Genomic DNA, 26,095 nt, shown 5'->3' on the forward strand with positions numbered 1-26,095 from the left:
TTCTAATCATCATTATTACTGTGGTTATTATTAGGGATAAACTATATCTATTGGCAAAAGTACCTTGATAAACTTGCTTGGAGTTGGTGACACCCTAAGTGTCATGGTTTCAGAAATATTAATAAAATAACTTCATTTGCATAAGATCGTAAAAGGAATTAATTCATCCTGCGGGAAAAGATGGAGAAACCCATGCCACTGCAGAGAAGCTGTATGGTGCTTGACATGAACCTTCTCAATAACCCCTTAAGGTCACTAAACCCGCTAAAAATGCTTATTTTGAGTGGATATATACATGTTAAGTGTGTGGTGTAAGCTAATAAAGGGACTGATTGGTTTCATACACAAAGGCCATAGCTAGAGACATAATAGAATTTGCTGATGAATTAGGGAGGGTTCTGAAATAGGTCAGGAAATTGAGAGTTAAAGTCTAAGACAGAGGCTGGCAAACTATGGCCCATGCCTATTTTCATATGGCCACATACAGGTTTTACATTTTAAAGGACTGTAAATAAAAACAATAACATTGGACCAAGACCATATGTGGCCTGCAAAGTCTAAAATATTTGCTATCTGACCCTTCAGAGAAAAAAATTTCCAACCCTTAGTCTAATACTTAATTCTTAATCAAATACTCTTCTCCATTTACAATGGCTTACTCCCCACAAAAAACACTCTTAAGCAAGTGCATTCATTCATTTCTTCATTATTTCACTTGACAAATATTACTAAGCATGTGTAAATAGGGTACTTTCTTAAGTACTAGGAATACAAATATAATCAATCCCAGCCACCATTCAAGAATCTCATAATCATCTAGTATGGAAGAAAGACAACTACTACTATCTATAGTAGTTTTAAACACAGAGTACAGTGAAAAAGTGCAAAGGAGAAAGTGGTTAACTATGCCTGGGAAAACTGGGAGGACTCCATATGATCAGTGTTCTTCGTAGAAGTGCTTCATTGTTTTCTATTTACTTACAAAATAAAATTTGCTCATTGTAGAAGATGCTGGAGTAGAAGGACCCTGAACTCATCTCCTCCCAGGGGCACACCAAAATTACGACTATGTACAGAGCAGCTATCTATGAGAATGACCTAAACACTAGCAGAAAAGACATTCCACAACTAAAGATATAAAGGAGAAACCACAATGAGATGGGTAGGAAAAGTTGAGATGCAGTATAGTCAAGACCCATACTCCTGGGTGGGTGACCCACAAGTGGGAGGATAATTACAATTGCACAGGTTCTACCCAAGGAGTGAGGGGTCTGAGCCCCCACATTAGGCTCCCTATCCTGGTGGTCCTGCACCAGGAAGACAAGTCCCCAGAACGTTTGGCTTTGAAGGCAACTGGGGCTTACTTTTGGGAGAGTCAGAGGGCTGTAGGAAATAGAGACTCCATCATTAAAGGGCACACACAAAATCTCACACACTCCAGGACCCAGGGCAGAGGCAGTAATTTGAAAGGAGCCTGGGTCAGACCCACTGCTGATCTTGGAGAGCTTCCTGGAGAGGCAGAAGGCCACTGCAGCTCACCCTGGGGACACAGACACTGGTGGCAGCCATTTGGGGAGCTCATTCTACCATGAGGACACTGGTGCTGGCAAGGAACATTGTGGAATCCTCCCTCTAGATTATTAGCACCAGGACCTGGACCCACCCCCAGCCTGTTAGCACTAGTACTAGACTCCAGGTCCTGACTCTGCCCACCAGTGAGGCAACACTAGGCCCAAGATCACCAGGGCCACAACCCCACTAACCAACAGGCTAACACCAGCTCCAGGACCTCCCTGGGCCACAATCCTGCCCATCAGGAGGCTGACACCAGCTTTAAGACACCGTGGGCCCCTTAGCTAGCTGCCCCAGGATCCAGACCCACTCAACAGTGGGCTGACACCAGCTTTGTAATATAAGATGCCACAGTCAGCCATATCAGGAACTGGCCCCATGCACTGGCAGGCTGATGCTTGATCTGGGACAACTGGCCCTGCAACAAGCCACACTGACTGGGCTCTGCCCACCCATGGGCCAGCACTAGCCCTGGGATTTCCTGGGGCTCTGCAGCCATCCCTCTTGAGACCCAGCCCAAACCTCCAGTGGCCAGCAGCCTCTGTACAAGGCAGAGCCTGATAATCAGCCAGACAGGGCCTGCCATACCTACCAGACCACTCATAGTAGTCAGCCCCCCACAACAGAAGGGCCCACACAGCCCACACAAGGGGCACCCCCAGGGCATATAACTCTGGTGACCTGAGGGGAGTGCACTGCTCAGACACATAGGATGCCTCATAAAAAAAGCCACTTCTCCAAAGTTGGGAAATGTAACAACCTACCATATACATAGAAATAAAAATAGCAAATTAGGCAAAATGAGGCAATAGAGGAATATGTTCCAAATGAAGGAACAAGATAAAATCCCAGAAGAAGAACTAAGTGGAGATAAGCAATCTACCCAATAAAGAGTTCAGGTCATGATCATAAAGATGCTCAAAGAACTTGGGAGAAGATTGGACAAACACAGTGAGAATTTTAACAAAGAGTTAGACAATATAAAGAGGAACCAAGCAAAGGTGAAGAATGCAATAACTGATATTAAAAAGCACACTAGAAGGAATCGACAATAGATTACATGATACAGAGGATCAGATCAGCTAACTGGAAAACAGAGTAGTGGAAATTACTTAAGCTGAAAAAGGAAAAAAGAATTTTAAAAAATGAAGACAGTTTAAGAGACCTCTGGAACAACATCAAGTGTACTAACATTTGCATTACAGGGGTCCCAAAAGGAGAAGAGAGAAAGGGGCAGAAAACATATTGGAAGACATAATAGCTTAAAACTTCCCTAACCTGGGAAAGGAAACAGACATCCATGTCCAGGAAGCACAGAGAGTCACAAACAGGATCAACCCAAAAAGGAACACACCAAGACACACTGTAATTAAAATGGCAAAAATTAAAGATAAAGTGGGAATATTAAAAGCAGCAAGGGTAAAGCAACAAGTTACATACAAGGGAATTCCCATAAAGTTATCAACTGACTTTTCAGCAGAAACTCTGCAGGCTAGAAGGAAGTGGCACAATATATTTAAAGTGATGAGAGGGAAAAAACTTCAGCCAAGAATACTCTACGCAGCAAGGCTCTCATTCAGTTTTGATGGCGAGATCAAGTTTTACAGACAAGCAAAAGCTAAGAGGGTTCAGCACCATCAAAACAGCTTTACAAGAAATGTTAAAGGTACTTCTCTAAGTGGGAAAGAAAAGGCCACCACCAGAAATATGAAAATTATGAAAGGAAAAATCTCATTGGTAAAGGCAAATATATAGTCATGGTAGAAAAATTAACCACTTATTAAGCTAGTAGGAAGGTTAAAAGACTAGAGTAGTAAAATCATCTATAACCACAATGAGTAGTTAAGGGATACATAAAACAGAAAGATGCAAAATAAGATGTCAAATAGTAAACACTGGGGGAGGAGGGTAAAAATGCAGGGTTGTTAAAATGCATTCAAACTAAAGAGATCAGTAACTTACAATAATTACATATATGTGTGTATATATATATATATATATATATATATACATATATAATTTGCTATCTATAAATCCCATGGTAAATACACATCAAAAAACTATAATAGATACACACACACAGAGAAAGAAGAGAAAGGAATCCAAATATAATGCTAAAGATAGTCATCAAATCACAAGGGGAGAGAGCAAAAGAAGAAAAGAACAACAATTTAAAAAACTACAGAGACAATCCCAAAACAATTAACAAAATAGCAATAAGTACATACCTAACAATAATTAAGTATTTATTTATGTATTTATGTATTTATTTATTTTTATTTTTTGGCCACACAGCATGTGGGATCTTAGTTCCCTGACCAGGGATTGAACCTGCACCCCCTGCATTGGAAGCACAGAGTCTTAACCACTGGAGCACCAGGGAAGTCCCAACAATAATTACTTTAAAGGTAAATGAACTAAACGTTCCAATCAAAAGACAGAGTGGCTGGATGGATACAAAAACAAGACCCCTATTTATGCTGCTTACAAGATACTAGCTTCAGATCTAAAGACACATACAGACTGAAAGTAAGGGGATGGAAAAAAGGTATTTCGTGTAAACAGAAATGAAAAGAAAGCTGGGGTAGCGATTTTTATATCAGACAAAATAGACTTTAAAATAAAGACTGTAACAAGAGATAAAGATGGACATTACATAATGATAAAGGGATCGATCCAACAAAAAGATATTACAATTTTAAATATAAATGCACCCAACATAGGAGCACCTAAATACATAAAGCAATATTAACAAACATAAAGGGAGAAACTGACAGTAACACAATAATAGTAGGGGACTTTAACACCCTACTTACAGCAATAGACAGATCATCTAGACAGATAATCAGTAAGAAACACTGGCCTTAAATGACACATTAGACCAGATGGCCTTAATAGTATATATAGAACATTCCATCCAAAAGCCCCAGAATACACATTCTTTTCAAGTAACATGGAATATTCTCCAGGATAGATCACATGCTAAGCCACAGAATAAATCTCAGTAAATTTAGGAAGATGGAAATCACATTGAGCATCTTTTGCAAACACAATGCTATGAGACTAGCAATCAACTACAAGAAACAAAGCTGTAAAAAACACAAACACATGGAGAATAAACAACATTGTAGTAAACAACCAAGGGTCACTGAAGAAATCAAAGAGGACATCAAAAAATATGAATATGAAAATGAAAATACAGTGATCCAAAATCTATGGGATGCAGCAAAAAAATTTCTAAGAGGGACGTTTATAGTGATTCAAACCTACCTCAGGAAACAGGAAAAATCTCAAACAACCTAATCTTACATGTAACGGAACAAGAAAAAGGAGAACAAACAAAACCCAAAGTTGGTAGAAAAGAAGTCATAAAGATCAGAAAAGAAAATGAATGAAATAGAGACTAAACTACAATAGAAAAGATCAACGAAACTAGGAGCTGGTTCTTAAAAAGATAAACAAAATCGATAAACCTTTAGCCAGACTCATCAAGAAGAAAAGAAGGCCCAAAAAAGTAAAATCAGTAATAAAATACAAGTTAGAACCAACACCAGAGAAATAGAAAGGATCATAAGAGATTACCACAGAAAGTTATACACCAATAAAATGGACAACAGAGAAGAAATGGAAAAATTCCTAGAAATGTACAATATCTGAAGACTGAATCAGGAAGAAACAGAAAATATGAACAACAGACCAATGACCAGTAATGACATTAAATCAGGAATGAAAACAACTCCCAACAAACAAAGGTCTAGGATCAGATACCTTCGCAGGTAAATTCAACCAAACATTTAAAGAGTTAACACCTATCTTTCTCGAATTATTCCCCAAAACTGCAGAGGAAGGAATAGCTTCCAAACTCATTCTACCAGGCCAGCATCACCCTGATACCAAACCAAAGATATCAAAAAAAAGAGAAAATTACAGGCCAATATCACTGTTGAACATATATGCAAATTCCTCAACAAAATATTAGCAAACCAAATTCAAAAATACATTAAAAGGATCATACACCATGACCAAATGGGATTCATTCCAGGGATACAAAGATGGTTCAATATCCGCAAATTAATCAGTGTGATACACCACATTAACAAACTGAAGAGAAAAAAATCATATGATCATTTCAGTAGATGAAGAAAAAGCTTTTGACAAAATTCAACATCCATTTACGATAAAAACTCTCAACAAAGTGGGTATAGAGGGAACATACCTCAACATAATAAAGGCCATATATGACAAGCCCACAGCTAACATCATACTCAACGGTGAAAAGCTGAAACCATTTCCTCTAAAATCAGGAATAAGACAAGGATGCCCACTCTCATCACTTCTACTCAATATAGTATTGGAAGTTCTAGCCAGACCAATCAGACAAGAAAATAAAATAATGGAATCCAAATTGGAAAGAATGAAGTAAAACTGTCACTGTGTGCAGATGTCATGATATTATACGTGAAGATCCTAAAGATGACACCAAACAACTACTAGAACTCATCAATTAATTTGGTAAAGTTGCAGGATATGAAATTAATATACAGAAATCTGTTGCACTTCTATACACTAACAATGAACTATCAGAAAGAGAAATTAAGAAAGCAATCCCATTCACAATCACATCAAAAAGAATAAAATACCTAGGAATAAATGTAACCAAAAAGTAAAAGACATGTACTCAGAAAACTGAGAAACCAATGAAAGAAACTGAAGACGACACAAATAGATGGAAAGATATACTGTGTTCTTGGATTGGAAGCATTAATATTGTTTAAATGACCATACTATCTAAGGCAATCTAGCGACTCAATGCAATCCCTATCAAAACATCAGTGGTATTTTTCACAGAACTAGAATAAGTAATTATAAAATTTTATGGAAACACAAAAAAACCCAAATAGCCAAAACAATCTTGAGAAAGAAGAATAAAGCTGGAGGTATCATGCCCCTGATTTCAAACTATACTATAATACTATGGTAATCAAAACAGTATGGTACTGACACAAAAACAGACACATAGATCAATGCAACAGAATAGAGAACTCAGAAATAAACCCACACTTATATGGGCAAGTAATCTACAACAAAGTAGGCAAGAATATACAATGGGTAAAAGACAGCCTCTTCAATAAGTGATGTTGGAAAACCTGGACAGCTACATGCAAAAGAATCAAAAGTGGACTACTTTCTCACACCATTCACAAAAATAAACTCAAAATGGATTAAAGACTTAAATGTAAGACCTGAAACCAGAAAACTTCTAGAAGAAAACATTGGCAGTATGCGCTTTTACATATGTCTTAGTAATAGTTTTTTGGATATGTCTCCCTAGGCAAGGGAAACAAAAGCAAAAATAAACAAATGGGATTACATCAAACTAAAAAGCTTTTGTACAGCAAAGGAAGCTATCAGCAAAATGAAAAATTTGCCTTTTGAATGGGAGAAGATCTTTGTAAATGATATAGCTGATTGGTTAATATCCAAAATATACAAATAATTCACACAATTCAATATTAAAAAAAGCAAATAACCCAATTAAAAATGGGCAGACAACCTGAATAGACATTTTCCCAAAGAAGACATACAGATGACCAACAGGCACATGAAAAGATGCTCAATATCACTAATCATCAAGTAAATGCAAATCAAAACCACAATGAAATACTACTTCACACCTGTCAGTATGGCTATTATCAAAAAGCTAACAAATAACAAGTGTTGGTGAGGATGTGGAGAAAAAGGAACCCTTGTGCACTGTTGGTGGGAACGTAAATTGGTGCAACCACCATAGAAAACAGTATAAAGTTTCCTCAAAAAATAAAAAACTGATCTACCATATGATCCAGCAGTTCCACTCCTGGGTATTTATATGAAGAAAATGAAAACACTAAATTGAAAAGATATATGCACCCCTATGTTCATTGCAGCATTATTTACAGTAGCCATGATATGGAAGCAACCTAGATCCCATCAATATATGAGTGGAAAAAGAAGATGTTACACCCACACACACACACAGACAGACTGGAATATTAGTCAGCCATAAAAAAGAATGAAATCTTGCCATTTGTGAAAACATGGATAGACCTAGAGGGTATTATGCTAAGTAAGATACATAAGACAGAGAAAGACAAATTCTATATGATCTCACTTATATGTGGAATCTAAAAACCAAAACAAATTAACAAAGATAATAAAACAGAAACAGAGTCATAGATACAGAAAACAAACAGGTGTTTGCCAGAAGGGAGAGCAGTGGGGGGAGGAAAGAAATAGATTAGGGAGATTAAGATTAGGGAGATTAAGAGGTACAAATTTCCAGTTGCAAAATAAATGAGTCACTGGTATGAAATGTACAGTGTGGGGAATATAGTTATAGCTATGTAATATCTTTGTATGGTGACAGATGGTAAGTAGAGTTATCTGGGTGATCATTTTAAAATGTATAGAAATATCAAATCACTATGCTGTGTAACAGGAACTAACATAGTGTTGTAGGTCAATTATACTTCAAAAACAAACAAACAAACAAATTCATAGAAAAAGAGATCAGACCAGAGGCGGGGAGTGGAGGGAGAGGGAATTGGATGAACAAGATCAAAAGGTACAAACTTCCAGTTATAAGATAAATAAGTACTAGGGATGTAATGTACAACATGATAAATATAATTAACACCATTGAATGTTATACACTAAAGTTGTTAAGAGAGTAAATCCTAAGAGTTCTCATCACAAGGAAAAAAATTTTTTTCCTTTTCTTTAATTTTGTATCTATTGAGATGGTGGATGTTCACTAAACTTATTGTGGTAATCATTTCATGATGTAAGTCAAATCATCATGTTGTACACCTTAAACTTATACAGTGCTGTATGTCAATTATATCTCAATAAAACTAGAAGAAAAAACCACTTCCTCACTGTAAAAAGAAAAAAAAATCTAAACAACTGAGAAATATATAAAATAAAAAGTCAAAGCCTCCTTCCCTCATTATTTGCCATTCCCATTCCTTCAAGGAAACTCATCAACAATCAACAGTTTGGAGAACCAACCTCAAGATCACATACAGCTGAAATCTCCACAACTGCCACACATACATACAGAAATACATTTTTTTTTTTTTTTTTGGTGAACATAGTTTTCGGATCACTTGGGTAAATGCCAAAGAGTGCTACTGATGTTTTACTTAACATTACTAGAATCTCTGAAACTGTCATCCAAAGTAGCTGTGCTATTTTGCATTCCACCAGCAATGAATGAGAGCTCCCATTCTTCTGCATCCTTGCTAGAACTTGGTATTGTCAGTTTTTTGGATTTAGCCATTTTAATAGGTGTGCAGTAATATCTCATTGTTGTTTTAATTTGCATCTCCCTAATTATGAGTGATGCTGTGCATATTTTCATATTCTTAATTGCCACCTATATATCTTCTTTGGTCAAGTGTCTGTTCAAAGATCTTTTGCCCACTGTACATTTTTTTAAGCAAGATTTTTTTTAGAGCAGGTTTAGGTTCACAGCAAAATTGAGGGAAAGATAGAGAGATTTCTCATACACCTCCTGCCCCTACACATGCATAATCCCCACCATTATCAATATCCTCCACCACAGAGTGATACATTTGTTACAAGTGATGAACCTACATAAACACATCATTATCACCCAAAGTCCATAATTTATATTAGGGTTCACGCTGGGTGTTCTACATTCTATGGGTTTGGGCAAATGTATAATGACATGTATCCTTTATAATAACACACAGAGTATTTTCATTGTCTTAAAAATGCTCTGTGCTCTGACTATTCACCCCTCCCCCACCATGAGTTTTGATATGCAATATTTTCATTTTTCAGCCAATTAAAATATTTTCTAATTTCCATTGTGATTTTTAAAATTCGACCTACAGGTTATTTAAAAGTAAACGTATTTTAGAGGGATTTTCTATTTTTATTTTTATTATTGTTTTCTAACTTTATTTCATTGTGGCAAAAAAACCCCTCAGTGCAACTGTAATTTGTTGCTGTATGGCCTAGCATATCATCTATTTTTCTGTGTGCAGAAAAGACGATATATTCTGTAGTTGTTGCATAAGGTCATCTGTATATGTCTGTCAATTAGGTTGTTTGTTAATATTATTGTTCAACTGTTCTATATACTTATTGGTTTTATTTGTCTTATGATCTGTTAGTTATTGAGGGATATGTATTAAGATCTCTGATTACGACTGAATTTATTTACTGGACATCTGTCAATTTTTGCTTTGTATATTTGGGTTGCATACACATTAGAACAATAATTTTATCTTCTTGGTGGATGGCCTCTCTTATCACAAAATATCTCTTATGTCTAGTAAAGAAACCTGCCATAAAGTCTTGTTTTATATTATTATATCTAAATCAGGTTTTTTTTGGGGGGTAGTGTTTGTGGTGTATATTTATTCCACCCTTTTGTCTCTTATAAACAGCACATATGTAGTTAGATTTTGTTTTTTAACCTCATGATTTGTCATTTAATTAATGTGTGCAGTCAAATATTTGCTTTCTATTTGTCTTGCCTGTTTTGTTACCTTTCTCTCTTGCTTTGTTTTGCACTGATTAGGTAATTTGTATCATTCCATTTCCTCCTTTGTTTACTTGTTAGTTATACATTCTTTTACTGTTTTTTTAAAAGCAGTTATTCTAGGGATTATAACACGTATCTTTGATTTTTTAAAATTATAATGCAAATTAAAGAATTTATATTAACTCTATCTTCCTTCTTCAACTGCTGTTGTGTATTTTAATTATACACACACACAAACACACACACATACATCCCACAGGGACATTCAGATCTACCCCCATATTTAACCTCTCCATTGCATCCATTTTATATCTCCAAGCTTTCATTTGGGATCATTTTACTTTGTATCTCCAAGCGTTCATTTGGGATCATTTTACTTCGGCCTAAAGATCCTAAATATTTCCTTTGGTGTTTGGTGGAAGGTTCCGTAAGTTGGGACCATCTAAAAACATCCGTCTTACTTTCATTTCGAAGGCTATTTTCATTGGATATAGAATTTTCGATTGGCAGTTAGTTTCTCCAGCATTTTGAAGATATTGTTCCATTATGTTCACATTGTTTCTGTTGAGAAGTTAAAGCCAATCTAATTGCTACTCCTTGTAAGGTAATACATCTTTTTTCTCTAACTGCTTTTAAGATTGTTTCTTTTTCTTTATTTTTTAGCAGTCTTTATTAAAATACATCTAGATGAGGTTTTCTTTATTTATTCTGCTCTGAGTTATAGCACTTTTTAAATCTGTGACTTCATGCATGATTAGGTTATGTATATGGCACAACTGACATTAAGAAAGGGAGATGATCTTTGGTTGGTCTGACCTAATCCAGCAATCCCTTAAAAGGGACAGGGATCTTTCTGGTGAAAGAGACTTGAAGCAGCAGAGGAATCTGCTGTCAAAGAGATTCTCTATTGGCTTTGAAGATAGAGAGGACTATGTGGCTGATATGCAGCAAGGAAACAGCAACCTCAGTCCTACAGCCACATGGAATTGAATTCAGCCAACAATCTGAATGAGGGTGGATGTGGATTCTTAGCCAAAGCCTCCAGAAAAGAATACAGCCTACCCAACACCCCAATTTCAGCCTTTAATACACTGACCAGAGAACCCAGTAATGCCATGCCTGGTCTTCTGACATACAGAACTATGAGATAATAAATGGATGTTTGTTTAAGTACTAAGTTTGTGGTAACTTGGTATGCAGCAAAATAACACAATACTTTGTTACTTTTGGAAAACTCTTAGTTATCATCTCTTCAAATATTGTTTCTGTACCATTCTCTCTCTCCTCTCCTAGGACTCCTATTACAAATATATCAGGTATTTACATGTACTAGGTGCCAGGCATTGTTATAAGTGCTGACCCACTGCATTATATCTCTATTTGCTATCATCCCAGTCCAGGCCCACCATTATTTCTCACTCAAAGGCTGCAAAAGCCTCCCAACTGATCTATCCATACACACATCTGCCCTCCCTTCAAATCATTTTGCACACTGTAGGAATGGTGAATTAAAATATATATATTAGTATGTCATTCCTTTTGAATGGATCCCTAGGGCCTTCAGGGTAAAGTCCAATTTACTTATCATGTTATGTAATGCCTCCCATTACCTGATCCTGAGCTACCTCTCAGCCTCACTTCCTGTTATTTACATCCTTGTACTTCATTGTTTATAGTTTCCCAGACCCACTATACTTTCCTAATTCTGAGAAACTCATGTTCATGCTTTTTGTTCCCTCAAACTGGAAGCCGTTCCTACTCTGTCTTTTATACGTCTTTCAAGAATCAATGGAGGTATCATCTCATCTAAGAATTCTTCCTTAAAGTCACAGAATGAACTAGTAGCTTTCTTTTGTTCTCTCATTATAGTCTGTTTATGCCTCTGTTTTCCTTCTCAATATATTTTGTTGAAATTATATGTTTTTATGTCTTTCCCACCAGTAATACTTGGACACATCTCAATGTGAAGACCTCTGAGTCATTCATTTTTGTACCCTAACAACATCTAGCATGGTTCCTAGTACTTAGGAGAATTTCATAAATGTTTGTGGACATTGGATTGAATTACTTTTCTTCCAGCTTCATAGCCTCTTTAAATCTGGTAAGATGTCTGCTCTAAATCTTCAGTTAAGTAAGTAATAAAAATATTGATGATGTCAAGCCAAAGGTAGGGTTTGCAACAGGCCATCTAAAACTCTTCCTTTGCTTATGGTCTGCTATCAGCACTCTTTTAGTATGGTAATTAAATTAATTAATACATAATTGTATTAATTATATAACCCATCAACATGGATTCATAATTCTTGTTCACAAGGGTGTCATAAAAGACTTGTTAAAATCTTGCTGCAGTTTCATTCATTCATTCATTCAATGTACATGTTATAGCTGTCATATTTCCATAAACACCTCTAATAATCAGAAATAAAAATTAGATTTGAGTGGAACGTCTTTGTTTGTTGATAACACTGTGTAATTTTCTAAGTACTCACTTACTTGAAAATCTGTTCTAGAAGCTAACCCAGGACATATTTAGCTTATTGATTAGTAGATTGAAAACTCTTCCTCCTTTTCCTTTGTTAGAAGTGGTAGTATACTTATATAAGTCCAGTGTTAAAGCACCTGTCCTTATTCTCCTTAATTCTTTTGCTCATTGAGGATAGTTTAACAATATCAAGTTATAACTTATCCATCCCAGGACACATGTACTTTTTCTTTCTGAGAACGTAGTTAAAATTGTTCTTGTTGTCTTTGCAAATATGTATTTATACAAGCCTGCGGTAATTTGGGGCCTTAACCTTCCAAATACTAATCCTTTAGGCAAGTGCCACCTGTTATATTCATCCTTCTTTTCCATCTTTTATATATTATTCTTAAAAAAATAGCAACTATTAGGTCATTGTAAAACTTCCCTTGCAACCCCATAGCTTCCCTCATTTCTCCTTTAATAGAATAATTTGCTGTTTCATAGTCAAAATGATGTTTTTGAGAGCTTCCCAACCTTTAGAGTCTAAAGCCATCTTAATGTAAATTAAAGTCCAACAAGTATCAATCATAATAACAGAAACTTTTGGAGAACAGCCATAGCTAGAAATTCTAGTCAGAATAAGCAATTACATAATAGGTCAATCTGAATCTTTTCATGGTTATTACTAAGGAAGAAGCATTACCCCCTAAAAGGCTTAAAGCCAAGAGTCCATTTAGCTCCTGTCAATTTTTCCTTCCAAATGTCTCTCAGATTTGTCCTTCTCTTTCCATTCCTATAGATGCCTTCATCACCTCATACCTGGACTACTGCCATAGACTAGATGGTTTCCTTGCCTCCATTCCATCCATATTCCAATCCACTTTCCATACTATTGCCAGATTAATCTTCTTAAAACACTTTCATCATGTCACTCTCCTGCCTGAGACCTAGCTCAAATGTCACCTTTGTAAAATCTTCCTAACTCCCCTAGGAAGAGTTAGTAGCTGCCTACCCAGTGTTTTCACAGCTCTTTGTGCATACCCTTATTAGTGCACTTACAACACATATAATAATTGCCTGTTTAATTATTTTTCTCTTCCCATTTGCTGAAAGCTCCTTGAGGGCAGACAAAAGGATTGACTCATCTCTTTACAATGGCTTCACATAATTGGCTCCATCTATCTTGCCCACTGCCTCAGGGCCTTCACATATGTTGTTTCCTTTGCCTACCATATTCTCCCTCTCGTTCTTCCTGCACAATTCATTTAACAAATATTTATTGGGTGTCAACTATGTGCCAGGAACTATTTTAGGCACTTGGAATTTATCAGTGAACAAAACAGACGACAAAAATGCCTGCTTTCATGGAGCTTATCCTCTAGTGGAAGGAGGTAGACAAAGATAAACATAATAAATGAGTAAATTATATAGTATATTAGAAGGCAATAAGAGCTATCTGGCAGGATAAAGGGATGTGCTGGAGGTAGTAGGACATTTAAACAGAGTGATCAGGGTAGACTTTATTGAGCAAAATGATATTTGAAGAAAAAGGGAATTATTCATGAAGATATCTGATGTAAAGTAGGCCAATACGAAAGCTCTAAGCTGAGATTATCTGTCATACCTGTGTCTGTGTTTAACTAGTGCAATAATATATTGGATTACATGAGTTAAAAGAAAGCTCCTTTACATCAGGGCCTCAAAATTAAATGCCCACAGGGGCTAGGCAAGTAACATAAATAGGTAAAGTATAAGAGACAATAGGGGATTGTGGTAAGAGCAGTGAACTGAAGAATGCTTGATCTGTCCAAAAATCCTAGCCACTACTCAGCTCTAGCTAATTACTGCCAGACAGTCCGAATGTTGCCAGATTTGAGAGGAGCCAGAAATGCACATTACATAAGAAATCTCCCAATTTGTAATGCTGACAACTGAATTAGTTCGGGTGCTCTGAGAAGGAGATGCCATGACAGGAAGAGATGTACAAGTGGTTTATCAGGGGAAACATATGTGAGAGAAAATGGAGACAGAGTCTGAAAAGACTGGGACAGCTGTTGGGCCATGATGTAGGTCTAATCCCTGTGGAGGAGGGTAAATGCAAATCAAAACCACAAAGAGATACCACCTCACATTTGTCATAATGGCTATTACTAAAAACACAACAAATAACAAGTGTTGGTTAGGATGTGGAGAAAAGGGAACACTTGTGCACTGTTGGTGGGAATGTAAATTGGTACAGTCACTCTGGAAAACAGTACGGAGGTTCCTTTAAAAATTAAAAATAGAACTACCATATGATCTAGCAATTTCACTTCTGGGTATATACCCTAAAAAGTGAAAGTACTAATTTGAAAAGATATGTGCACCCCTGTGTTCAATGCAGCATTGCTTACAATAGCCAAGATATGGAAGCAACCTAAGTGCTCATTGATAGATGAATGCATAAAGAGATGTGGTATACACACACACACACACACACACATGGGAATAATGTTCAGGCATAAAAAAAGAATGAAATCTTGCCTTTTTCAACAACATGGATGGACCTAGAGGTTATTATGTTGAGTCAAATAAGTCAACCAGAGAAAGAGAAATACCATGTGATTTCAGTTATATGTGGAATCTAAAAAACAAAACAAATGAATAAACCTAACAAAACAGAAACAGGCTCATAGACACAGAGAACAAACTGGTGGTCGCCAGAGGGGAGAGAGGTAAGGGCGGATGAGAGAAACAGGTAAGAGAGATTAAGAGGTACAAACTTCTAGTTACAAAATAAATGAATTGTGTGGATTTAATGTACACATAGGGAATATAGTAAATAACATTATAATATCTTTGTGTGGTGATAGGTGGTAACTAGATTCATCATGGTGATCGTTTTGTAATGTATAGAATTATCAAATCACCATATTGTACACCTGGAAGTAACATAGTGTTGTAGGTCAATTATACTTCAATTAAAAAAAACAAAGTCAAAATGGATTGGACATAAATGGAAGATAAAACTATAAAACTTGCAGAAGAAAATATAGGAGAAAATCTTCATGACCTTGGATTAAGCAAAGTGTTCTTAACCAAAAAGTAGAATTTACAAAAGAAAAATGATAAATTGAACTTAATAAAAATTCAAAACCTTTGTCTTTCAAAAGACACAATTAAAAAATGAAAAGATAAGTCACAGACTGGAAAAAATATTTTCAAATCATATACCTGATAAAGGATTTGTATCTTAAAAATATAAAGAATTCTTACATCTCAATAATAGGAAGGGAAAAAACCTTATTGAAAAATGGGCAAAATATTTAATAGACTTTTCTCCAAAGAACATATACAAATGGACAAGAAACAGGTGAAAAGATGTTCAATATCATTACGATTAGGGAAATGCAAATCAAATTCAAAATGAGATATTACTTCACACCCACAAGGGCAGCCAGAAATTTTTTAAAAGGAAAAATAACAAACATTGGTGAGGATGTGGAGAAATTAGAACTTTTATACACTGCTGGTGGTGCATGTAAATGTAATCAATATAAAATGGTGCAGCCCCTTTGGAAAATACTTTGGCAAAAGATTAGACATACAGTTACTATATGACCCAGCACTTCCACTCCTAGGTACCTACCCAAGAGAATTGAAAACATATGTGCATCCAAAATCTTGTGCGTAAATGTCCATACCAGCCTTATTCACAATAGCCAAAAGGTGGAAATAACCCAAATGTCCATAAACAAAAGGTGGTATATACATATATTATATACCATTATTCGGCCACCAAAAGTAATGAAGTACCGATTCACATTACAACATGGATGAAACTTGAAAACGTCACACTAAGTAAAAGAAGCAAGTCACAAAAGACTGCATACTGCGTGATTCCATTTATGTGAAATGTCCAGATTAGGCAAATCCATAGAGACAAGAAGCAGATTAGTGGTTCCCAGGGGCTAGGGTGGTAATGGGGACTAAGTGCACATGGGCAAGAGAGAGGTGCCATTGAGGTGATGGAAATATCTAATATTGGATTATAGTGATGGTTGCACCACTCGATAAGTTTACTAAAAATCCTTGAATGTACACGTAAAATGAGTCAAATTTATGGTGTGTAAATTATATCTCGATACAAAATTTTAAAAACACTTTGGGAAGTAGAGAAAATAAAGTTTGTGTCAATTGACACAATTTATTGGGGTCATACAGAGCTCATTGGGCTGTTGTATGTTGTTGATGTTGTCGTTGTTGCCGTGGTTATGGTGGTTTTCCCATGAGGGCTGAGGGTCAAGCAGGGATTTGGGTCTTTTACAATAAAAATTAAAAAAATTAACAGAAAAAGAATGTTGCTGGGTTGAAATTCTGAGTAGCAGTGGGGGCAAAGAGAAGTGGATGGGTTTAAAAAAATATTCAGGATGCAGAAGTGACAAGATTTTGTACTGATTAGATACTGGGAATGGGGAAGAGTGAGGACGCCTCAGACTTCACATGCTTCAAGTTGAACTCCTGTTGTCCTCTCAAACCTACTGTCCTCCTGTGCTGCTAACCTCTGGGAGTGGAGCAGCACCCTGGCACAGAGTAAGCATTCACTGATTGTCTTTGGAGTGGAAGAATGAACAAACAGAGTAAACATATGGCCAACACATCCACCAGGTCCTGCCAAACAACCAGCCCTATACTCACCCACAAGGTCAGCTCAGCAGATGTCTATCAGAATTTCCCTCTCACTCTATTGACCATTTGGGAAATCAACAGGTCCCACGCCTTGAAGAACACTCACATTCATACCGGTGGCCACTCCTTGCCTAAACCCTGCAGCTGTGGCAGAGACCGGGTTTTGCCCAAAGCCTCTCATCCTGTAAATTCTTTACACGTGGGCAATGGCAGGTACACGTACAGCCCATATGAGCATGGGGGACATTTGGTGTTGTAGAAAGAGGGTCACAATGGTGCCCAACTGGTGGGTCTATGTTCACTTTGGCTCCAAGCAGAAAGAGACATTTCCCATCCGAGGGGGTTTATTAATCCAGGGCCCACAGCTCCACCCACCCACCATCCTGGCAGGCAGAAAACACAGCTGCCAGAAACACTGCAGACAGTGAGTGATCAATTTGGATGTTTTACTGCTGTTCCCAGGGTCGACAAGAAGAGATACAGAACCGCTTGCGGTTCCTGATATAGATACCAAAACCAGGAAGTGATCCCTCCCAATCCACCCTTCCCAGAAATAGAGAATGAGGTGGGACACGCAAAAGATGCCCCCAGACTCAACCGACAAATTGAAAATTCCCTTCATCATACTGGTTATGAGATAAAGTATAACCTCTTTAAGTATCGTGATACATAAGCACATTTACCTCTCATGGTTGTGAAGATTACAGTGTTTTGCATAATATATGGTTGCCGTTATCATTATCACCAGTTCCTTAATGAGGAAGAATCAGAATGACAGCACAATGTCCTTCAATAGTGTTTCTAATTCTTTGCCTTTATAGTTAAGTTAATGTAAAATAAAGTGTAATTTTTACTACAGTGTTTCCTGAAAGGGCAATACCAAGCTAAGAGGCAACCCTAAAAGACTGCTGTATGGGAAGGGAATATGGAAGTATTCCCACACATGGGAGCTCAAGTTTGTCTTTCAGTGCTTGAGTATATAGTTAAGTCACCAAGTCTTTTATGATTAGACTTTTGCCAGGCAGTGTACTATGCTCATTCAACCCATAAGGTTTTGGACAATCATCTGTCATCTGGTTAAAATCTTTAATGGTAAGGCATTCAGAAGAGCATTCTTCAGAGTTAACATTCAACTAAGGCATTGAATGAATGTTTCCAGTTTTCAGGGCAGTCAGTAAAGTAAGTAAGCCTAAATAGGCTTTTCAGAGTTGTTTTCAGAACAGAGAAAGAGCTGCCTTGCCTAGCTTCCCCAATGCCCTGCCCTGCCACTCCTGACTCTTGCTAGGTTTCCTGCTCAGGAGGGGCAGAGAAAGGGTAAAATCTGGGCAGAAAACATTACCAAGAGAGAAAGTCAGTGCTGCAAGATCTTGCAGACAGCCGAGTTCCACCTTCCACTGCACTGCCCAGCAAAGTAAAGCAGGGAGAGGGTAGGGACTCGCCGAAAGCTAGACACAGTCAATGACAGACCCAGGGCGGGGAAGTCCGATCGAGTTGGAGACAATGTACTCTGGGCGTCAGTCCCGGCGCAAGGTTGCTCCAGCTCTTCCAGCTCTTCCCAAGCACTAGGCCCATCTGACCCCGCGCTGATCTCCGGGCGGGCTGTGTTTCGCGCAGCTGGCACAAACCGTGACGAGAGCCCTGCGGCAAGGCACAAGTGGCCTTCTCCTCTGCCGGGGTAAAGGTGAGTACCAACGCCCCGAGGCCGAGCAGCCGCCTCTCACTGCGCCAGGCCTGAAAGCCAGCGGCTGGGCAAACCGACTCATCGCGCCCACCCAGAACACCCCTTCGCCGATCCACAGGGCGGAACCCACCTGTGCCGGAGGTTGCGACTCCCCGTTCAGCAAAGCGGGAGGAACTGCAAGCAAAGAGAGCCTCGGAAGGCAGCCCTGCGCCCGCCTTTCGCTTTTTGCCCTGAAACTGTCGGCTCCGCGCTCCCCTCCCCCAGCGCGCTCGGACCCAGCGCCTAGCCTGGAGGCCCCGCCCCGCTCCTTCCGGCCATGCAGGGTGGGGGCCTCGCGCGCCTGGGATCAACCGGGCTTCGGGGCGTGCTAGAGCCTCTGATGCAACAGGGCTGAGCTGGGCCGCTCTGGTTGATTGCCTTCATTTAGCAGATTTGGAACCACAGGCGCAGACAGGAAGATAGATAGACCTAGAAAACTATGCGTGTAAAACCTAGGTCGCCTTGCTTGCCGTTTCAGGACTCCTCCCAGTACGCTCCTATTTATGGTGGTTTATCGAGGGTCACTGGAACTTAAATTCTTCCAATATCCCTCCACCACTTTCTTGAACTTACATCGCATACCACTCCACTGCTGGACTCCCACCAGTTTACTTGAGCACCTTGAATCCAAGGTCCAGGTACAGTGTTAAGTACACTGAGCACTAGAATGGAACGAGCCGTTAAGAATTCATATCTTATGCACGTAAAAATGGAAGAACAGTACATATTACAAAGAAGGACCAAAAAATGCGCTGAAATAGTATGTGCAATGGAAATTCAGGGCAAAGGGAAGAAATTGAGAGCAACAACACATAACAGATGTAATGTATAGACATTGAAAATGGGAAAGTGAGCAGTATTGTAGTTACTGGAGATTAAAATTGTTACTCAAAAGGGTAATAATAAAGGAAAAGATTTGTAGAAGTCAGCATCAACAAAAGAAAAAAAAACCCTTCATACTTTTACCCTGGAATTCTTGCTGCCAGACGCTTTACCCCTATTTGTCTATTTGGAAAATTGATCCTTTTTCGTGGGTCCAATATGCCAATGTATCCAGCACAGGCCTCAAGTATACCACTTACCGTTTTGGATTATAATTTCTCTCTTTGCATGCCTGTGTCCCCCAGTGAGTACGTACCTTCTTGAGAGCAGAAAATTCATATTTTTCAAATTTATATTCCAAGTCCCTAGCCCAGACCTAACAAATATTGTGTTTAGTGAATATTTGTTTAGAATTGTGTAAACCAGTGAGTAGAAAGAAAAAAGGCTATAGCTAGGATGTGAATTAATATACAGAGGAATAACTGAATAAAGTGAGATGATAGACTCAGACTGGTGCTCATTCAGGCAGCAAACATTAATGAGTGTCTACCGAACCCCAGGTGCAGCATTAAGCACTGGGTGTAAAATGGTAAAAAAAGCAAAGCAAAACAAAACAAAACAGATAAGAGTTCATGCCCTTATCGAGTTTAAGAACAAACAGGAATTGGCCAAGCAACAGGAAAAGGAACATCCCAGATGGAGGGAACAGTATGACCAAAGGTCCTGTAGTAGGAAAGAACATGACCGTAGCAATTAGAGTGATAAGATCAATAAAGGTAAGGTGAAATCAACAGATAGAAAGTACTCAGAAAGAGGCAAGAGGTTGATAGATAAAGCCTGTTTAAGAGTCGGAAAAAGAAGCCAGTTGCCTTAATAATAGTAACCAACATTTATTAAATTTGCGCTATATGCCAAATGCTGAGCTGTGTTTTATAACAAACACTTAAGATAAATATTACTGTTATCCCTGATTTAAGGATAAGGAAACTGGGGCACAGAGAAGTTAAGCAATTTCACCAGGATCACACAGTAGTTAAGTGTCAGGGCTGAGATTCAAACCTAGGTAATCTGGCTCCAGATCGGAGGGCAAGAACTGTAATAAAAGCACAAGTAAAAACTACAAAGAACTCTTTTACAAAATATGTTCATTGTTCTCAGATATTTGGCATCTATCAGAAACAATACTAAGAGCTTCAAGAAACAATGTCCTGGACCCAAATATTAATGCTCTAGACATAAGACTTTGGCACAGACATTGGTTGGTATTGGCAGTGGTGGTGGTGCCTTTGGTAGGTGATACCATCAAGCAGCAATGATCTTAACATTAGGCATCAGCAGCAAGCCAGAGCACAGGAAGTAGAAAATAGTTGACATGAGTGCTCTTTTCTGGAGCACATATGAGATCTTGGGCAAAGGACTTCAATTCTTTAACCCTCAATTTCCTAATTCACAAATGAGCATAATAATAGTATCTATATTACAGGTTTGTGGTGATGAAATGAGACAATATGTGTAAAGTGCCTGGCCATATCTGACACACAGTAAATGCTCTATGAGTATTAGCTGCTATGATGGTGATGCATTTTAGTGACTGGAGGGGAGGCATGACCGACCAGGGAAGGTGTGGTTCAGGTACAATTTGGGGAAGGTGATATGGCATATCAGATAAATATTGAATAGGTAGTGAAACAAAAGTTTATTTCCTCCTCTTTGCATCAATTAAATCATTCCCCCTCTGTTATAATTGCTTACTTGTTGGTTTCCCTTATTATGATTTGTGTGTTTGTGTGAAGAAGCTAACATAGTGTCTAGGACAGAGTGGGAACTTAAAGAACATTTGTTGAATGAATGAGTTAATGTCTGAGTAAAAAGCAATAGGTATAAATGTGCTACAAAATAGGAAAAGAAAAAAACCAATGATAGTATCTGGGTTTTATGTTTTAGCCACTCTGGCCTTCCTTTATGTTACTAGAACTCACCAGGCTTGTTCCTGCTCTGATTCCAAAAATATAATCTGCTCATTTATTTGTCTCCACTTGTACTGCTAATACTTAAGGCCAAGTGTTGGCAATTTTTTTTAGAAAAAGGTCGGGCAGTAAATATTTTAGGCTTTGTGGGGCACATGCAGTCTGTCTGCCACTATTCAAATCCATTTTCATTGAGCAAAAGTAGTCACAGACAATATTTAGATGATGAGTGTGGATATGTTCTAATTAAACTTTATTTACGAAAATAGACAGGAGGCAGAATTAGGCCTGTGGGCTCTAATTTGACAATCCCTGCTCTAGACTAAATTACCACCATCTCTTGCATGGGCTATTGTATAAGAAAGATATGTGGGAGCCACCATCTCTGGCCAACATCTACATCTTGGTTTTATCAGCATCTTAGTGAAGCTTTCATGCTTTCTAATCCTGTTCATAACCTTAAGAGTTGTTGAAAAGTGATTCAAAGTGTGTATTGTAATTTTGAATTTTCATTCATCAAAATGGTCTTTACAAGAACCAACTACTAGTGATCTTTGAAAGGTTAAAAAATAAAGAAAAGAAAGAAAGAAAATGAACATTCATAATAAAAGTAACTTTTATTATGTAACTAAAAGTGACTTTAGCCAGAAAATAAATATTCTGTACACAGTGCAATGTTGAATTTGGCTGAGGCTTTGGTCTATGACAACAATTCTACTATACACTCTATACAGAAACAAATGAATGCTAAAAGTTTTCAGAAGAAATCGTCTAGGCCATGCAAAATTTCCCTCATCTACTGATGGATAAAAATTTGGTAAAACCTGAAAAGTGTATTAATTTTGTATATGAGGATATGAACAGGGTATGGACATTTCTGACTCTCAACAGAAATATGATTCAGCACAAATTTAGTAGCCTGTACAATAAGTTTACACTGAAGAGGCATTTCATTAGTTTAAATTGACAAAAACCTACCTGAAACTAACTTAAGTGAAAGAGAAATTTATGGAAAGGTAATGGGGTGTCTCACAAAATTCTAGGAGAATGGTCAAAACCAAGGATTCAAATGCCATCAAGACTCTATCATTCTTTAATCTCTATTCTTCCTCATACATTTATTTGTGAGCTCTCTCCCTCTCTCTCCCTCTCTCTTTCTCTCCCTTTCTCTCCCTCTCTCCCCCTCCCTCCAAAGCTCCTTTTGTTTCTCAGGTCCATGCAACAGGAAATAGGGTTACTGACACCTTCCTAAATTTTCATCTTACAGCTTCAACCACTGGAGAACACTATGCCAGGTTGGATCATCTGAAAAGCAGATGCCAAGTTGGCATCTAGAGATTTATTGTGGGTAGTGATTAGGAAGATAAAGAGGAGGAGCAGGAGTGGGCAGGGAGAGACTTCAGACCACAACACAGGTCTGACGCTTGTTAAAGGATAGGAAATGAAGGAGGAATGGGTAGGAAGTGCCTCAGATTGCAGTGCAACTCTATGGAAGTAACAGCCAGTCCAACTGGGGAATCCAGAGCAAAGGTTGCTGATTAGATGAATCCCGCATTGGACAGAAATGGCCCTAGTATCACTCCTGTGCTCAGAAAATGGCTGGAGATGCTGGGATGGGAATGGCCTTGGATCAAATGATGCAAAAATATCCTAACAGTGTTACAATTGGAGGCTGTTGGCTGACTACATTCCTCACAATAGGTTTCTTCTTGAAAGAAAATCTGCAAGGCACCTCCAGGGCTGCCACAGACACTGTGGTCCCATATCCATAAATCTGAGGGAGGGATTCATCAGCCAAGTTTAAGTCTGGTGCCTATGCAGAACCAATCAACTGTAGCTAAGTGAGTGATGTCACATTATATTAAAGGACAGTTTTCAAGAGTGAGCAATCATCCCAGTTTGGCTAGGACTGAGAGAGTCCCTGGGATGTGAGACTTTGCTAAAACAAGGATGGCTGGTTATCCCAGAGGTACCCATCTTAATAGGGATGGGAGGGGCACTTAAGACCATCCTATAGGTTGTATACTATATAAACCATTGCATTTTACTGCATTTTATTGAGGAAATTCTACATTATAATGCTTTTATTGGATTAGGAGAATTTATGAGAGTCTAAGAATTAATCCCTTGAAAATGCCAAAGGTGTCATACTTTATTTCATATCATGCTCAGTCTCCTGTGTATTTATACATGCTTTCTCCATCTAGAAAGCTTCTCTCACTGAAACCTCTCTCCCTTTACCCCTCATACCACCGTTAGAAATGCCTCTTGCCCATTGCTTTGCTTTCTATAAGGAAGGATTCCTCTAAATGAAGACTAAATCACGTAATGAATGCTAAGCACCTATTTAGAGCATAGCATAAAGTGGTGGCTTGCATCAGTCACAGCTCTTAGTTGCATGCAACAAAAGCTGAGTCTGGATGATTGAAGCAGGAAAAACGTTTAATAAACCTATACTGTGAATGGCACTAGACTAGCACTCCTGCTGTTACAAAAAATCGTTAAACTGCGTAAGATATGTAAGGAAGCTGTTTACAGTTATTGAACAATACTCAGCACAGTGACTGTGACCCACAGAAGAGAAACTCACAATGTAAGCCCTCAGAATCACGTGAGCTCTTTGCCTATTGACAATTTCCTGACCCCAACACGGAGAGCTGGGATTCCCAGCTGAGCTTGGCAGTCTCACTGAGCTCAGGAGGCAAAGCTGTGCAGATGTTGGAATGAGCAAACATATGTCTTGGGGCTTTCAGCAAATCTTTAAAAAGAGTGAAAAGGTCATAGAACTTATTGTTCTTGGTTACAAGACTTACTATAAAGCTACACTTATCAAAACAGTGTGATACTGGAGTAAGAAATGACAAATAAATCAGTGGAAAAAATTAGAATCCAGTAATAGACCTACACATATATCGTTATTTATTTATTTATTTTTGGTTTGTTCAATCATTCACCCATCAAAGAACATTTGGGCTGTTTTCAGTATTTTTGTATTGTGAATAAAGCTGCTATGAACATTCATGTACAGGTGTCTGTGTGAACGCAAGTTTTAACTTTTCTGGACTAAATGCCTATGAATACAATCACTGGGTTATATTCTAGTTACATGTTTAATATTTTAAGAAACTACCAAACAATTTTCCAGAGTGGCTATGCCATTTTACATTCCCACCAGCAATGTATGAGAGATCCAGTTTCTATGCAACCTTTCCAACATTTTGTGTTGTCAATATTTTTTATTTCAACTGTTCTGATAGGTCTATAGTAATATTTCATTGTGGTTTTAATTTGCATTTCCCTGCTGATTAATGATGGTGAACAAATTTTCATATGCTTATCAGCTATCTGTATATCATCTTCAGTGAAATGTGTCTTCATGTATTTTGCCCATTTTTTGCTTGGATTATTTCTTATGGTTGAGTTTTGAGAGCTCTTTATGTATTTAAGATACTAATCCTTTGTTGGATATGTGGTTTTTTTCTCTTTCTCTGTTGTTTCTCTTTTTTTCATCCTCCTAAGTATTCCACACAGTAAAAGTTCTGAATTTTGATCAGGTCCAATTTATCAATGTTTCTTTTATTGGCTGTGCTTTAGGTGTTGAGTCTAAGGACTCTGCCCAAACCTATATCCCAAATAACTTTCTCAGTTTTTTCTAAAAGTTTTATAGTTTTGTGCTCTGTATTTAAGTCCACAATCCATTTTGAGTGATCTTTTGTAAAGTGTGAGACTTAGCTTGAGGTTTATATTTTTGCCTCTGGATGTCCAGTTGCTCCAGGACAATTGTTTGAAAGGTTATCCTTACTCCATTGAATTGATTTTGCACCTTTGTCAAAAATTATTTGGATATATTTATTTGCATGGGTCTATTTTTGACTTTTTTTAAAATAAATAAATTTTTTTCTTTATTTATTTTTGGCTGCGTTGGGTCTTTGTTGCTGTGCACAGGCTTTGTCTAGTTGCAGCGAGTGGGGGCTACTCTTCGTTGTGGTACATGGGCTTCTCATTGCGGTGGCTTCTCTTGTTGTGGTGTGTGGGCTCTAGGCATGTGGGCTCAGTAGTTGTGGCTCGCGGGCTCTAGAGTGCAGGCTCAGTAGTTGTGGTACACGGGCTTAGTTGCTCCGTGGCATATGGGATCTTCCCAGACCAGGGCTTGAACCCGTGTCCCCTGCATTGGCAGGCAGATTCTCAACCATCGCACCACCAGGGAAGCCCTATTTTTGACTTTTTAATTCAGTTCCATTTATCTAGGTGTCTGTCCTTCTGCCAATACCACACTGCCTTGATTACTTCAGTTACTTTTATCTAAAGTCACCAATGCCATTAAA

The 26,095-nt window shown here is 38.0% G+C and overlaps 1 protein-coding gene across 3 annotated transcripts in view; it reads right to left on the reverse strand.

Moving 5' to 3' along the window:
- The window catches only part of TMLHE (trimethyllysine hydroxylase, epsilon), a 64,416-nt gene extending 45,205 nt beyond the window's left edge, over nucleotides 1-19,211 (reverse strand). For 2 of the 3 annotated variants that reach the window (XM_061177991.1, XM_061177990.1), the window contains exon 1: nucleotides 19,073-19,150. The gene's annotated coding sequence lies outside the window, so the exon portion shown is untranslated. Of the gene's footprint in view, nucleotides 1-19,072 lie in introns of all 3 variants that reach the window. The other variant, XM_061177992.1, reaches the window with a different exon arrangement.
- Nucleotides 19,212-26,095: the final 6,884 nt, after the last annotated feature.

This window comes from Eubalaena glacialis, chromosome X, assembly GCF_028564815.1.
Source record: "Eubalaena glacialis isolate mEubGla1 chromosome X, mEubGla1.1.hap2.+ XY, whole genome shotgun sequence".
Classification (NCBI taxonomy): Eukaryota; Metazoa; Chordata; class Mammalia; order Artiodactyla; family Balaenidae; genus Eubalaena; species Eubalaena glacialis.